Consider the following 14,696-nt stretch of genomic DNA (forward strand, 5'->3'; position numbering starts at 1 on the left):
GATGATAGCTTAGTAGCTGACTGGAAGAATATCCTCAGTGTATAATTATGATCTTGTGAAACATTCTGAAGTTCTTACCCTGTCTCCATTATTTATAATTGCTTTTCCATGTTCCTGACAATTCTCACCCTACAAGTAGTTTTAGGAGCTCAGTAATACAGTATTATACATACTCCTTCCTCTTCTTTTTTATATGGCACTGAGAAAAGCATTCTGAGATTATTATAAACCACTTACTTGACCATTTAGCATGTTCATTATCTATATATTCATGATATTTCTTGTCTTATACTTACACACAATTGAGAAGGTTAATAATTTGGCATTTAGAAACTTTTAGAACAAGTGGCATAATCCTGGCTCAATGTCTTCCCAAATGACAATAACGCACCCTTTCATATTTTGCTGAAGCCCTTAATCACCTGTTGCTCATGTCTTCACACTAACCTCATTTCCTTTGAAGGCATCAAGCTCAACTCCCACCCCCACACCCAAAAAAAAGAAGAAAAAAAAATAGACTTGTATCCTATTTTTGGCCCTGCTCAATATTTTTTTTTTATGTAGGAGTACTGCTATTTATTCAGCCACTGGTTAGCTGATTGAATTGCCTGCACAATATTTTAACAGATCTATATTCATTGACGTGAATAATGAACGCTTCAATATGTGAAAATATTCAGTCTTTACATGGCATGATACAAAGTTATTTTATTCTCTGGTAATATGATTCAAGAAGTGTTACATCCCATTGATGCAATAAAATAAGATTAACTATGGTCTCCAAAGATTATTATAATTATTATGAGCTACTCTATCCCCTTTTCAAAATGTTCATATGCAAAACAAGACTCATAATCATACTGAATATTTATCCTAGCTTTAAAAGATAGTTTTCTTCCCTCATTTTCCTTTTCAAAGACTGGTACAATATATGCCTAAGTACATGTAATATTTTAGGGGGTGGGGAAGAGGACTTGATCATATTATAAAAATTTCTGTAATTCTTAACAATAAATCAGAGGTTTTTTTTAAAAAAATTGAATTGAAATAAAAAAAAAGAAAGTTCTACAGAAAAACTCTAGGAGTCAATTTGAGCACTGAGCTAGACAAATAAGAATTAAGTGACTGACCAAATATTCTTTTTTATGACAAAGAAGCAACATTGAGGTCAAAATTTACATAACCACTCAGCAGCTTAAAATCAAAGGTCAATTGGCTCAAAACTGACTACTTATTTAATATAAATAATTGGCAAGGCAAGTGTTCTGTAAAGAAGGAACATTGCCAAAGAGAAGAATTTCCTGCTTATAAGTTTAAATTTGTTGAATCATTTGACTGACTTCACTGGTAGGTATTTTAGAACAAATTACAATTAAATATAACAACCACAACATCATAATACTTGAAAATAAAAATTTCTTAGTTATTTCTCCTTTTTCTTTTATTTTTGTTTTTGGACCACTCCTGGTGGTGCTCAACAGTTATTCCTGGCCATGCTCAGGAGACTATATTCAGTGCCAAGGACCAAACCCAGGTTGGCTGCATCCAAAGCAAAAGGGTTATTGGTGTACTATCACTATGGCCCCTCTTAGTTACTTCTGCCTTAATTTCCACAGTGAATTTTTAAAATATGATATATTGCATACTTTTATTTTTGGAGAGAATAAAATTATATTGATTCTATTAACCTCACATTTAACAAGATATTGAAGCATTTCAACATTGACTGCACTCCAGTTACAACTTTGAAACAAAAAATGGAGGGCAGTTTTGTTAATAAAAAGATTGACCTTTTCCACAATATTTCCCAACATAACAATATTCCAAAATGCACTGAAACCTCAAAGGGCCAAGTAGACTGTAGGATAAATGGGACATCTTTCTACCCAGGGGACATTAAGGGAAAAGGAAAAAAAGGGCCTAGAGAAAAAAAATTTCAGTTAGTTTTGTAATGATCTGTGACATTCTGTCACAATTACTTATTGATTTTATTTGAAAACGTTCACCAGAGGCTTTATGAAATAAATAAATAGCAATGACCTTTTATTTTGAATGAAGCAAGGGAGATTTCTGAAGACTTTATTTTAACCTAAAACATCAGCTAAAATTAATTTAGCAGATTTATCACCCCCATATTCTTTTCAACGTATATGTTATTTTTTATGATATTCCCAATTAGACACTGTTTGGTCTGTTTCTGAAAAGTAGGCATTTACAGAACTGTGAAAGTCAATTACTCATATATAAGAATGATCAAATAATGTCAATACTTATGAATTATTATTTATAAACATGAATTGTCTAAGACACAAGAAACACATTGCTGAATATTTAATAGAAATATGTAAAGAGCTCATTTTAAATATGTAAAATACTTTGTGTCACTCCTAGCTTAGATTACATTAAATAAGGAAAAATAAATCAGTATAGAAGATAATTCAAGGTAAATGAAATACTTTATTTCAAATTCAAAAACAGGTCAATTACACAAATGCTACTATTGCTTTTTATGCAGAGGTTGCTGATATTGTTGCTTCTGAAGATTATGTCAAAATAGAAGTCAACAGAACTATAGCACTGTAGCACCAGGAGTTCATTGATTTGCTTGAGCAGGCACTAGTAACATCCCCATTGTGAGACTTCTTGTTACTCTTTTTGGCATGAACATGCTATGCAGAGCTTGCCAGGCTCTGCCATGCTGGGGGGTGGGGGGGAGGTGGGGGATTCTCTCTATAGCTTGCCGGGCTCTCCAAGAGGGACAAAGGAATGGAATCGGGATTGGCTGCATACAAGGCAAACGCCCTACCTGCTGTGCTGTTACTCCAGCCCAACAGAACTATACCTATATGAACTATAAAACTTTACCCTTATTTCCTCTTCTACGGCAAGCATGACATATTATTTAGCAATAGCCTACTCACATCCCACCGCTATGCCATGTCAGCTCATCTACCCACCTGTTTCAGAGACTCATAAATAAATCTTGAAAGAGATCAAGTAGGCATAAAAAAATTCTCAGGTACTTAGTCCTAGCTAAATCCTCCAGGAAAATCTCGGGAGGATGTGGGTCAAGTTCCCATCCTAACAAAGTCATAGCAGCTGCACTTCCCCTCCCCTCCCCCCAACAGCCACTGTCATGCCTCCAGACTGACCAGTTAAATGTTCTGGAGTTCCTGGAGCAGTATCTCCAAGTTTTATACTAACATCCCAGTAGGAGCATACCTACTAGTGTAATGTAGAAACCAACTAATCTCAACTAACAAAAACATTAACACGAAAGGCTTAACTAGCAACAACAGCTTATCTGTTAGAGAATTAACAAATGTCCTCAGACAGGACATAATATCCCCATGGTGGGATACAACAACTTTCACAAATTTTGTTTTGGTTTAGGATATTTTTTATTGTTATTTTTTAATTTTTATTAGTGAGACACCATGAGGTACAGTTGTAGACTTACAAATTTTTGTGCTTGGGTTTCAATTATACAATGAACATTCTATTGACCATTTAGTGGTAATAAGCAATATTGTGGGACTTCTATGGGGGCAGGCTTGAGGGGTGGCTCTACAATGGTAGAGGGAATATGACAGTGTTGGTAGAAATACTATTGGAATACTGAATGCCTGTAACATATCATCAGGAATAACTATGTAAACCATGGTGTTTAAATAAAGTAGGGGGGAGAAAGAATTAGCAGTAGCCACTTTGCTATGCAAAGAATAGAAATTATCAATGATCTTATATTTTAAAATTATTTTTATTATTTTATTTTTTGGATTTTTGGGTGATACCTGGCAATGCACGGGGGGAACTCCTGGCTCTGTGCTCAGGAAATACTCCTGGCAGTGCTCAGGGGACCATATGGGATGCTGGGAATCAAACCCGGGTTGGCCACGTGCAAGGCAAATGCTATACTATTGCTTCAGTCCTATTTTTATTCTTATTATAAGCACATTTATTAATAGTTTAATAAACTATAATATGTTTACTATTTAGTAAATATTCATATACTAAAAGAATAACATATATAGTAAAAGATAAATATATTTTTATTTTATTTTAATTTAGGGGGGCCTGGGGGGACACGCCCAGCAGTGCTTAGAACTTACTCCTGGCTCTGTGTTCAGGTGGGCTTGGAGGACCAAAAGGGATGCCAAGGACTGAACCAGGTTAGCTGCATGCAAGGCAAACACCCTATCTGTTGTACAATCTCTCTGGTCCCTATTTTTAAAATACTGAAAGAATCAACCAATAAAAAAATAGCCTGGCTAATACATATATATTGATCATGATTCTAGACAAGTCTTTAACAAGCAGCAATGTACAGCTGACAGAAATAAATGAAAACTTCATTTTAGTATAGATGCATATCAATTGATTTTTAATAAAACAGTAATCTTAAGATATGATCACAACAGAACTATATTAATTTTATCTATTATTGATAGGCCGTTTGCCAAAAGAGATGCATCTAAATACTGAATCATGAGGCTTATTCAGCAAAGTGGTTAGAAGTGAAGGTTAAACCATTTGAAAGGAATATCAAGAATCTTGAAGAAGGGTCAAACAGAAGTCAGTGTGGAAGATAGCAATCAAATTCACCCAATTAAATGAACAGAAAAAAATGTAATGATTTGATATGCTAGAGAGTTACAATTAATATTTTGTGGTGTGACTTAAATTATTCACATAGCAAGAAAAGAACTGTAAGGATAAAGCACGTCTCTGAATGAAATGGCCAGGTTTATAAAACTACCCTGGAGCTGATGGGACATAATGGTTTTATACTGAAAATACAGCTGACAAGTAATGCTACCTTGAAAATTCAAATTTGATAGTCAAGTGTAACCTCGATTATGTATTATTAAATTATTTAGAAAAGCTCTTAAAATTGACAAGAAATAGGAACAGAGGCTGTTCAAAAGAGAGAGAAACTCCCATATTTTGGACCAGTGCACATGGCAGGAAATAGCTGGAGACCTTGAATAGTAACTCAGCTTTTCGTATCCCTTATGCAGTTTTTTTTTTTATGAAAATAAAACTTTATGAGCTTTGATGATATATATATATAATATTCCAAAAAAACCCTTTTTAACTGTTCTAACTGCATTAAGTACATGCATTCATGATTCTATCCATATAGTGCCCTACATGCTCCCAAGAATTAAAATCTGCGCATTGCTGGACTCCGGACTAGTGCTGAGGCTGCTGTTTGTGACTGCCATTTAGCTCCAAGTAAATACTTGCTGCTCTGCCAGAAATGCCACATGATTCTGCTGCTCATTACTGCTAACTATCTGCTGCAGCTTCTACTGGAGATCTTAAAGTCTGCCCTTGACTGCCCCTTTACCAGCCTCGGTTCAATGCTTTCCTCGGCTGTTTGACATTTCCCACCTACCTCCCACCTTCTCTGACATGAATAAGGAACTCGTCTGATCATCTTAATTTGGCTCACTTAAAGGGTTCATTTGGGGTATGAGGTACACAAAATGACACAGAATTCTATTTTTTACAAGTAAACGTTTCTTTCTAGTGCATAATAGTCACTGATAACAAGAATCACTGCATACAGGCTGCTTCTAGACAGATTTCAAGAAAGAGGAGACATGACCACTTACTCATTCACCTCGTGAATTAGAGATGTTGAGCTTAGTTCCACTCTATTGATGATGTTTTTCTTATGGATGAGATGTATATAGTGAAAAATTATATTCTGCTGCTGTTGTCCACCACAATCAGCTGGTCCACAGTTCCATAGATAAGCCAAAATATCTAAAATTCTAGCCTGGGAATTTTATATCCTATAAACTTTCTTCTGCCCTCCTATACAAGAATGCGCAAAATGAGAAAAGCTATATGAATGGGCATAATAGTTTATACTAGTATAAAACATATCAGAGATTATGTGGACTAACACACACAAATTTTCCATAAAACTATTTTGTAACTATGTCTGAAGTTCAGGAATAGACTGAGTTCTCCAGTGCGTAACAAGGTTGAAACCAAGGTATTGGCTGGGCAAAGTGCTGATTAAGAGCTTGAGGTTCTCTTTCGAGCTCATCTCAAATTGTTGGCAGAAATTCTTGTGGTTGAACATTTAGAAGCAGGGCCAAAATGGTCAAATAAGGGCAGTTCTCTGAGAGCTCTTCTGCAGCATCAACACAAAGAATGCTCAGAAACAGAACTGAACACCATCCAACATGGTGCCTTGCTGAGAAAACTCAATGGAGAACACGGCCATCTCATCAGGGATATCCCATGCTGTAGGACATAAAACTGTATAGAAGTTCAGAGCTAAGTGCTTCCCTGGTAGTGGTGGAAGCAAAGCGAAGACTAAGAGGGAGAAGGGACCGGCCAGCAAGTGCAGGCATAAAATAGTAACTTTAAGAAATAAAGGTATAGAACCCAAAGGGTTTATCAACTCCAGCAACTGGCAGCTTGCTGTGTTGAAAACAGACTTGGGTCTGGTTATGTGTAACAGAGTGGACTGCTCCTCCTGGTAGGCACAGGAATAAATCATTCCTGAGGTGAGTCTTGTCCAACTGGATTGTAATCTTGACATCATCCTACCAGCTTTGCTGCCTGAGCTGATGTGACGTTACCCTACCTGACAGGTTGCTAGTGGAGTAGAGTGCAAAGGATTTTGTTGTTGTTGTTAACAGAACTTATCTACTTCCTTCAACTCAGTGAATCAAAAAGCATCTCAGAACTTGTCAAACAAAATAAAAAGGTGATGGTAGGGCTGACTTGGGCCATTTTCACCACAGCCATTCCTGAGGTGAAAAGTAAGAGCTCCCATCCAAAAGGTCACAACAGATGTGCACAATTCAAGGGCCACAGGCACCAGTTCAATCTTGTAAATACTTAGGAGATGCTCACAAGGCATCTGGAACTTCAGATAAATCATACACACTGCACTAATATTGCAAATGAGATCACCAGATTGCTGCCCAGACCAGTTAGAATTTAAAGCTCAGTCCTTAGCTATAACAAAGAACCAAGAATGGAAAAAGTGACAGAATTTAGCTTTATCAATTACTCACATTAGTAGCCCAGTGAAGTCTAGCATAATTTCCTAATTTGCTGAGGATAGCTTTGGAACAACATTTATTTAACTGAAGAAAATCTAAATGAAAAAAGTTCAATGATTTAAAAAAGACATAAAAAGGGGAGGGGAGAAGGTGGACATTATATTTTACGATATCAATATATGTCATTAAAACTCATAAGGTTTTATTTTCATAAATAAAACACATAAGGGATACAAGAAAACTGAGTCATTACTCAAAGCCTCCAGCTATTTCCTGCCTTGTGCACCTCTCTAAAATACAGGAGTTTGCCCCTTCTTGTAAACAACCTCTGTTCCTAATTCTCATCAATTTTAAGGTTTTTTCTTAAAAAATCAGGATAATCTCCTTTGTGGTTAACTAATACTTGATTAAAAAATTTATTAAATATATATAAAATATCTTTGCCATATAATCTGTAATAAAGGGAGTGGTAACACAGCTTATACACACAGACTCGATCTATTCTCAAGAGGAAGATTATGCAAGATATGTGTATCAGTGGGTGGAACTTTAGGCAGCTTCTTAAAATTCTACTTACCAAAGTAACTTGTTATTCTAACTATATATACTAACAGTACATGAAGTAATTATTTCCTTTTTTTAGAATAGGTACATTAATTTCCATGTTAAATATGAGATGTCTTAATGAAACTTTAAAAATATAAACAATTGCACCTACAATTGAAACTGATTCAAATCTTCTCCCACAACCGGGGCTATGAAAGAATCAAGGAAAATTAATTCTCTTCTTAAAAATGTTGTTCACCTCTACCAATATGCTAAATCATGTGTAAAATTAAATATTGTTAAATATAGTAGCCAATGTTTTTCTAGAAATAAAGCAACTTGTTTCTCTAGATAAAAGACAAACTGTGTCTCTAAAAGGACAGAGGAGAGTTATCTGAAAATGAACAAAAAAATTTGTCTGAAGTTAAAAAAAACAGAAATCAGGATTTCCTGATATTTCCTTCATTTTCTCTCATGATAGGACTTCTACCTTGGGTATAAATATTAAGATTAATTATTATTTAACAATAATGATAGTACTACTTTTTAAATTAAAAAAGTCTCACTGGCACCTGGACACGATGGAAGACCCCCCCCCCCCCCATTCCCTACTCATCTTCTGCACTGAGTAGCTCGTAAGTGGGAGGTATCAAACAATCAATTTGTTTTCAATTATCTTAAATCCAAGGGCCACGTCTCTTTGTTTCAACTAGTGCTACTATCATGGTCACTGCTGTCCAAACAACAAATATATTTTTGTAAACTAATACAACCTTTCACCACAACTAACTTGTTTGCAGTTTCATTGTAATCCCCATTAAGTAAGTCCCTTCATTTTCATTCTTTGCACTAAGGACATGAACCATGTATACAGCCTCTGTTATGTGTATCATTCACTCTCTATTGTTAAGTTATACTTTCTGTCTAAAATCATTACTCTTTCCAAATTATAACAAATATTACTGTTAGTTTATCATTTCCAAGTTGATTATTAGAAGTCAACTATTTCTGCAGAGACCTAAGTGCCATCTGACATATAACTAGCTTATATGTAATTTTAACTTAAACCAGACAACAATCTAGTTAAAATCCATGACCTCCATCTTGCAGAAGAAAAATTAATCAATACAAGCATTACTAATGAGATTTTTAAAAAGAGAGCCAGGTATCTAGCTCTAAATCCATTTTTTAAAATCAGACTACCTGAGGGCCAGGAAGAAAACTCAAAGGGCTGGAGTGCATGACTGGGCAAGCCCTGAATTTGACTTAGTGTACAGCATGATCCCTTAAGCACCTTTAGGCCTCACCCTGCTGGCCTGTGAGCACTGTCAGTGTGGCCCCCAGTGTAGCTGAGCCTGAGCAGCATTGCTTTGAAAGCCCAAGCATTGAACCACATGTGCAGGCCAAGAACGTCTGCAGCGGTTGGATGCCACCTCAACCTACCAAAAATTAAAACTCACCACTCTACTATCCTCTGGGTAAACTGACAATCCGGACTAATAATGATTACTCATGAAGTCAAGTAAATATTTCAAATTGGCTTTTTTCATCTCTGAAACAAAATGAATCACTCCCACTGCAGTACTTTTCCTGTCATTTGCAATACCTTTCCCATCCTCACCCACTCAAATGTGATTTATCTTTCAGACTCATCTTAGACCACCCAGATTATTGTGGTGTTCCTCTACTTCAAACTTCTGAACAAATATTCTGTTTTTTTCACTTAGAGAATGGCTTCAGGTATTAGGGATTTTTTTACTTAATGTACTTTATGGCATTTGCCATTATTGAGAGAACAGAAATTATTTAGATATAATATACTTTGATTTGTACTCTTTTGTGTTTATAAAATATAGGATATTACATTAGGAAAGCATACTTTGCTAATAGTGGGATTTCATTCAAGGAAAAATTATTAAGGAATTTAATCATTTTAAATTCTTACTATAGGGACAAAGTCCCCATAGTAAATTCCCATAGTAAGATTAGATGGTATACAGAGGTAAATGAACACACCCCATGAAAAGTTTTCCTTGTTGTAAAATGATATTTAGTCAAGTTGTGGGATTAAATGTATTATTTAAGAACATACACAATAACCACAGTCAAGGAAAGACTGAATTATACCAGAAGAGACTTTTCTGAAACGTTTATAAAAATGGTGTTTTAGAAGCTGATTCACCATTTCAAGGAACAGACAAAGTGATAAGAAGAGGAATTAAGAGACTAATCTGACAAAAAAGTAAATAAAACAGAAAGTAAAACAGTGAAATTAATAGTTCTATAGATGGAACAAAGCAGGGAGTACCGTGAGCGGCAGACTATAGATTTCTATTCTCTTTAAGCATAGCATAGCTTTGAGGACATGTTCATCATGAACAGAGCATATGGCCATTCAGAGTCACTGTTATGATTAAAAGGATTGTTTTTAAAACACCTAGCATGGGGTCTGAAAATCACAGCTGTTTGCCAAAGGATTCTTTGTCATTATTCATTGATCAGAACTGTGCTTTATACAGATGACTGCCAAGATTCCACAGGGTAGAGACAAATGTAGAATGGAGACAAAGTTCCTCAGAAAGTATATGAGAACAGTAAAACTCAATGGCTATTTTTTTTGTAATAAACAGTAAGAAAAACACAAATAAATATGTCTTCCAAAACTGTCAAGGGCATTCATGCCCTCTCAGAGATGCTAAAATGATGGGAAAAGACTAAACTAAAACCTTCATTTTTAAGGCGTTTTATGTGAACATGAATTCTGAACGAGGGACATAAGTCCTTCTGGCAATGCTCTTTCCAGTGCCTTGGACATTTCATTTTCTTCATTCTAATCATCTGACATAAATTACCTCTGGGTATTTATCTTTACAAGTGCTTGGTTCTAGGAAAGAAGCCTAGTGGAGAATCACTTTTTTTAACTTTTGAGTTTTCCAGTTTCCAGGGGCAGATACTTCATTGAGGATTTAAAAACTGGGTGACTGCTCAGCCCCTCTGTGTCAAAAACTTTTCTTTTTTGGGAAGGAGACAAAGAAGCAGAGGCAGCTCACAGTCTACTGCTTTTTATTCTTCTGCTTAATTCCTATAAACTCTTCCCTACATAATTCTCTGCCATAATTAATTTCCCATTGTATTTCTAGGGCTTTTTTTCTTTATATATTTTTAGAATACCAACATTTCATAAAATAAAATACAATAATGTGGAGTTGCTTGCAACTTTATTTTACCTTAAAGAGAATAAATAAATATGATTTTTAAATCCTAATCTCTTTTGTTATAGATAAAAAAATTGTTTCCAATTAGATGATGAGTACTTAAAGTGAATATTTTTCAGAAATGTTGCTAATAGTAAGCCCATTTATGAGTAGCCTCCAAACTAGTCCGAGACCTTAAACCAGTTTTTTAAGTTATATATCAAAGATTCCAATAGAGAATTAAACATGGTCTCTGTTACTATGTTACTAATTTTTGAGAAGATTTTCCACTAAACACTAATCTGAGGTAAATACAAAGACAAAATAAAGAGATTCTGAGATAAATTTGCCAGAGATATATAAGAATTGCATTTATTTCCTTTTTACAATACACAAAAAGTAGGAAAACTTTTGGTTTCCTTGTATCCCAAATACATATATAAATATATGAAAATCAAACATTACTAGTTATAGCTGAACTCTGTTGATAATAGAAGGCCAAGGTTAAGATAAAATTTGGCCCATACAGTTATCTATCTCAATAGTGAAAAATGATATTTTTTTTTCATCCATTAAATCCTTAGCTGACTAAAATAGAGGCATTGGCTTCCTTAAATATATCCTGACTTCAGTACTTAAGTTTCTAAATTATGATTAAGGGAGTGTTGCTTGAGTATTTAAAATTATCTTCTGAAGATTTCTGGTCGTTTATGAATTTAGCTATTATAAGTAAATATATACTCTAGTTCAGTTTTTGTTTGTCTTTGGGACATGCCCACAGTACTCTTGGCATGGCTCAGGGAACCATATGTGGAGCCAAGATAGAACCGAGGTTGGCCATTTGGAAGGCTAGTGCCCCCAATTGTACTATTAACTCCTGTCCCCAACTGTATTCTAAATCTTACATCATATCTTATATGAAAGTTTATCACTAGCTCAATAACTTTTAGTTCTCAGAAATCAAAAATCAAAACATATTTTGAAAGTTTTAAAGTACTTCAGAACTGACTAACCTAATAATTTACATTTTATATTGATTTTCATGGGCGGGAGTGATAGCACAGCGGGTAGGGCATTTGCCTTGCATGCAACCAACATGGCCAACCGGAGTTCGATTCTTCCGCCCCTCTCAGAGAGCCTGGCAAGCTACCGAGAGTATCTCGCCCGCACAGCAAAGCCTGGCAAGCTACCCATGAAGTATTCAATATGCCAAACAGAGTAACAAGTTTCACAATGTTACTGGGCCTGCTTGAGCAAATCGATGAACAATGGAAGGATAGTGACAGTGATTGATTTTCATATTTGTTGCACTGATTGTATGAAATTCTATTTTCAGCTTTCCATTTGCTTTATCTACCAGACAATTTTATTCAGTTTTAAGCTAATTTTGTTTCTTTAACTCTAAAATGGAACTTTAAAACTTGTTCACTGGGGTCAGGAGATACTCAGCAGAGTGGAGCACATGCTTTATTATCAGAGGCCTGAGATCACACCCTATTGGAGGGAGGGGTGTTTCCTTAAGCATTTCTAGGACTCCAGAGCAATGTACTGGCCACCGTAGAGTTTGAACGCTGCCAAATCACTGGGTGCAGTGCTCCCAAATGAGAGAAAATAAATTTTTAAAAAATTTGCTCACAAAAAATTGTTTATACATATTTATAAGCAAGTATCCACATACAAGTTGAAGCAAAAGCCTTGGCATCAAAGACATTAAGCCTCTGAGCTTCTGTATTTTCACATACATGTTTTTATATATTTCACAAGTAATTAAATTTAGTATTAGTTCATAGTCTATCTTTTATTAGCAAGTCAGCACCTGTACTCTTTTGTTTGCTTATTTTTGTTTTGGAACCATACCCAGTGGTGCTCAGTACTTAGTCTTGGCTCTGTACACAGGTAACACTCCTCGTAGGGCTTAGGATATCATAATGGGTGTTCGGAATTGAACCCCAGTGGGTGACATGCCTAGCAAGCTCCGTACTTGTTGTATTATCTCTCCAGGCACCAAAGCACCTGTACTTTTAAGTATATTAGCTTTTTAGTGTATTTATATAATCAAATTATGTAACTGAATTTCTGGGATTTAAGATTGGATTAACTTAAATTGAACTGATTGATAAATAACTAACAAACTATAGCTCTCTAATTTTTATTTATATACATGCTCTGTAAAATGCCTAACTAAACTCTCTCTGAGGAATATTTTGCTAATAAAGGAGATAGAATCTAGACCAGTAGTTATCAGACACTAGTATATAGACAGCTGCTTGTCTCACAAATGTGAAAAAGGTTCAAAATCACTAATCTAGACCTTAGATGTAAAATTTGGTTGCATCACTACTCTTCACAGATAAGATAAATCATCTGAAATTACACTTTCCATTCTTTAAAATGAAATTACTTGTACTGGTTTCAGTGAGTTGTTATAAAGATGACATTAATTGCTAGTACTATCAGTGACTAGCTTTCCTGGTCCAAGGCCTTCCTTGTTTCAACTTCCCACTCTAAATTGTACACAGAATCAAAAAAATATATATTTCTAAGTGTTCATCCAGTTATATCGATTTAATTAGTCCCTTTAGACACTCCTTAAAATAATTAATCAAAGCAAGGAGTTAAATTTTTCCTTCTTGGTAGGAGTTGCATTTTCTTTTTTCTTGTCTATATCTTTTTGAAACTTTTTCAACTCATAATTGTAGTTAAGAGTAATGAGAGGGATTTCAGTCACTGAGGTCTCTGGTGAACACCCTCAAAGCCTAACTCCACATGGCTGAGCACTGTCATACCAGCTGGTCTCACTCCCACAAAATCCTGATGCTCAGCACCAACTTGCTGTGTGCCCACTGCCGAAGATCCATACCTTTCTTGTCTGACATGTTTTGCTCACAATGTTGTATTCTAAGATGTCTGTGCCCTTTTTCCTTTGTTGAAACAATTCTGTAGAAAGTTGGTCGATCATGTTTAAAGATTTATACAACAAATTCTACCTCAGCAAAGAAAGGTCAGAGAAACTCATATGCAAGATTTATAAGGAACCCTTTGGGTGCATCTTACATACTTGATGTACAAATCTGAAACCAAAGAGAATTTTCTATGTTTCAGTGAAACTGCTTTCTATTTATGTTTATTTGTTTTTAAAGTATAATGAAATAATAAATAATAGTCTATGTGATTCTTTCATAGAAAGAACTGAAAATTTTTCTTTTAAAAATGTTGGGTAATGCATAACTCCAAAGTGTTTGAAGAAAGCTGAAATTATGCCAAATTTCTAGATGGTGTACATACTCAACCAAAGAATTTATTTCAGAAACTAAGCTTTTTGAGAAAGAGAATAAAAGAGGTGCCTTATTTATAATTTCATTATAAACATTTTCAATATATGTAGAATCTACTTCATATTAAAGCTAACATACTTGGGTCACAATGAAAGGACAAGCTAAGAAAATCAGTATTTTATAGTGAAATATAGAGTGTTCTTTAAGAATTTCAATTTTAGGGTCAAGGATAGGGCTCCAATGGTAGAACACATGGCTAATACCTGCAAGTTCCTGCACTGAATCTCTAGAACACAATACAGACCCAACCATACTGCCCAATCAGCACTGCTGGGTGTGGATCCTATAAAAAGACACAATAAATTAAAAATAAAATTCTTAAATGAAAATAGTGACAATTGTAATATTCGGTATACACTCAAGTTTTTGTGGTCAAGATAAACACACACACACACACACACACACACACACACACACACACACACACACACACCCCTGAGATACACCCTGGGATCCTCTGAATGGTTTCCCCCGGTGATAAGCTCTAGCATGCAGCCTATTTGAGCTAAGAGCAATTAAGGTTGGAGAAGATAGGGGGAATATTTTTGACATTGCCTTATTCTAAGACTCTCCCTCTAATAAAAACA

General features: G+C 35.1%; 1 protein-coding gene across 4 annotated transcripts in view; it reads right to left on the bottom strand.

Annotated features, from left to right (window-relative positions):
- Positions 1-14,696, bottom strand: part of PCLO (piccolo presynaptic cytomatrix protein) — a 382,693-nt gene that overhangs the window by 279,814 nt on the left and 88,183 nt on the right. The gene's annotated exons all lie outside the window — the stretch shown is intronic.

This window comes from Sorex fumeus, unplaced genomic scaffold (genome assembly GCF_029834395.1).
Source record: "Sorex fumeus unplaced genomic scaffold, SorFum_2.1 ptg000037l, whole genome shotgun sequence".
Taxonomy (NCBI): domain Eukaryota; kingdom Metazoa; phylum Chordata; class Mammalia; order Eulipotyphla; family Soricidae; genus Sorex; species Sorex fumeus.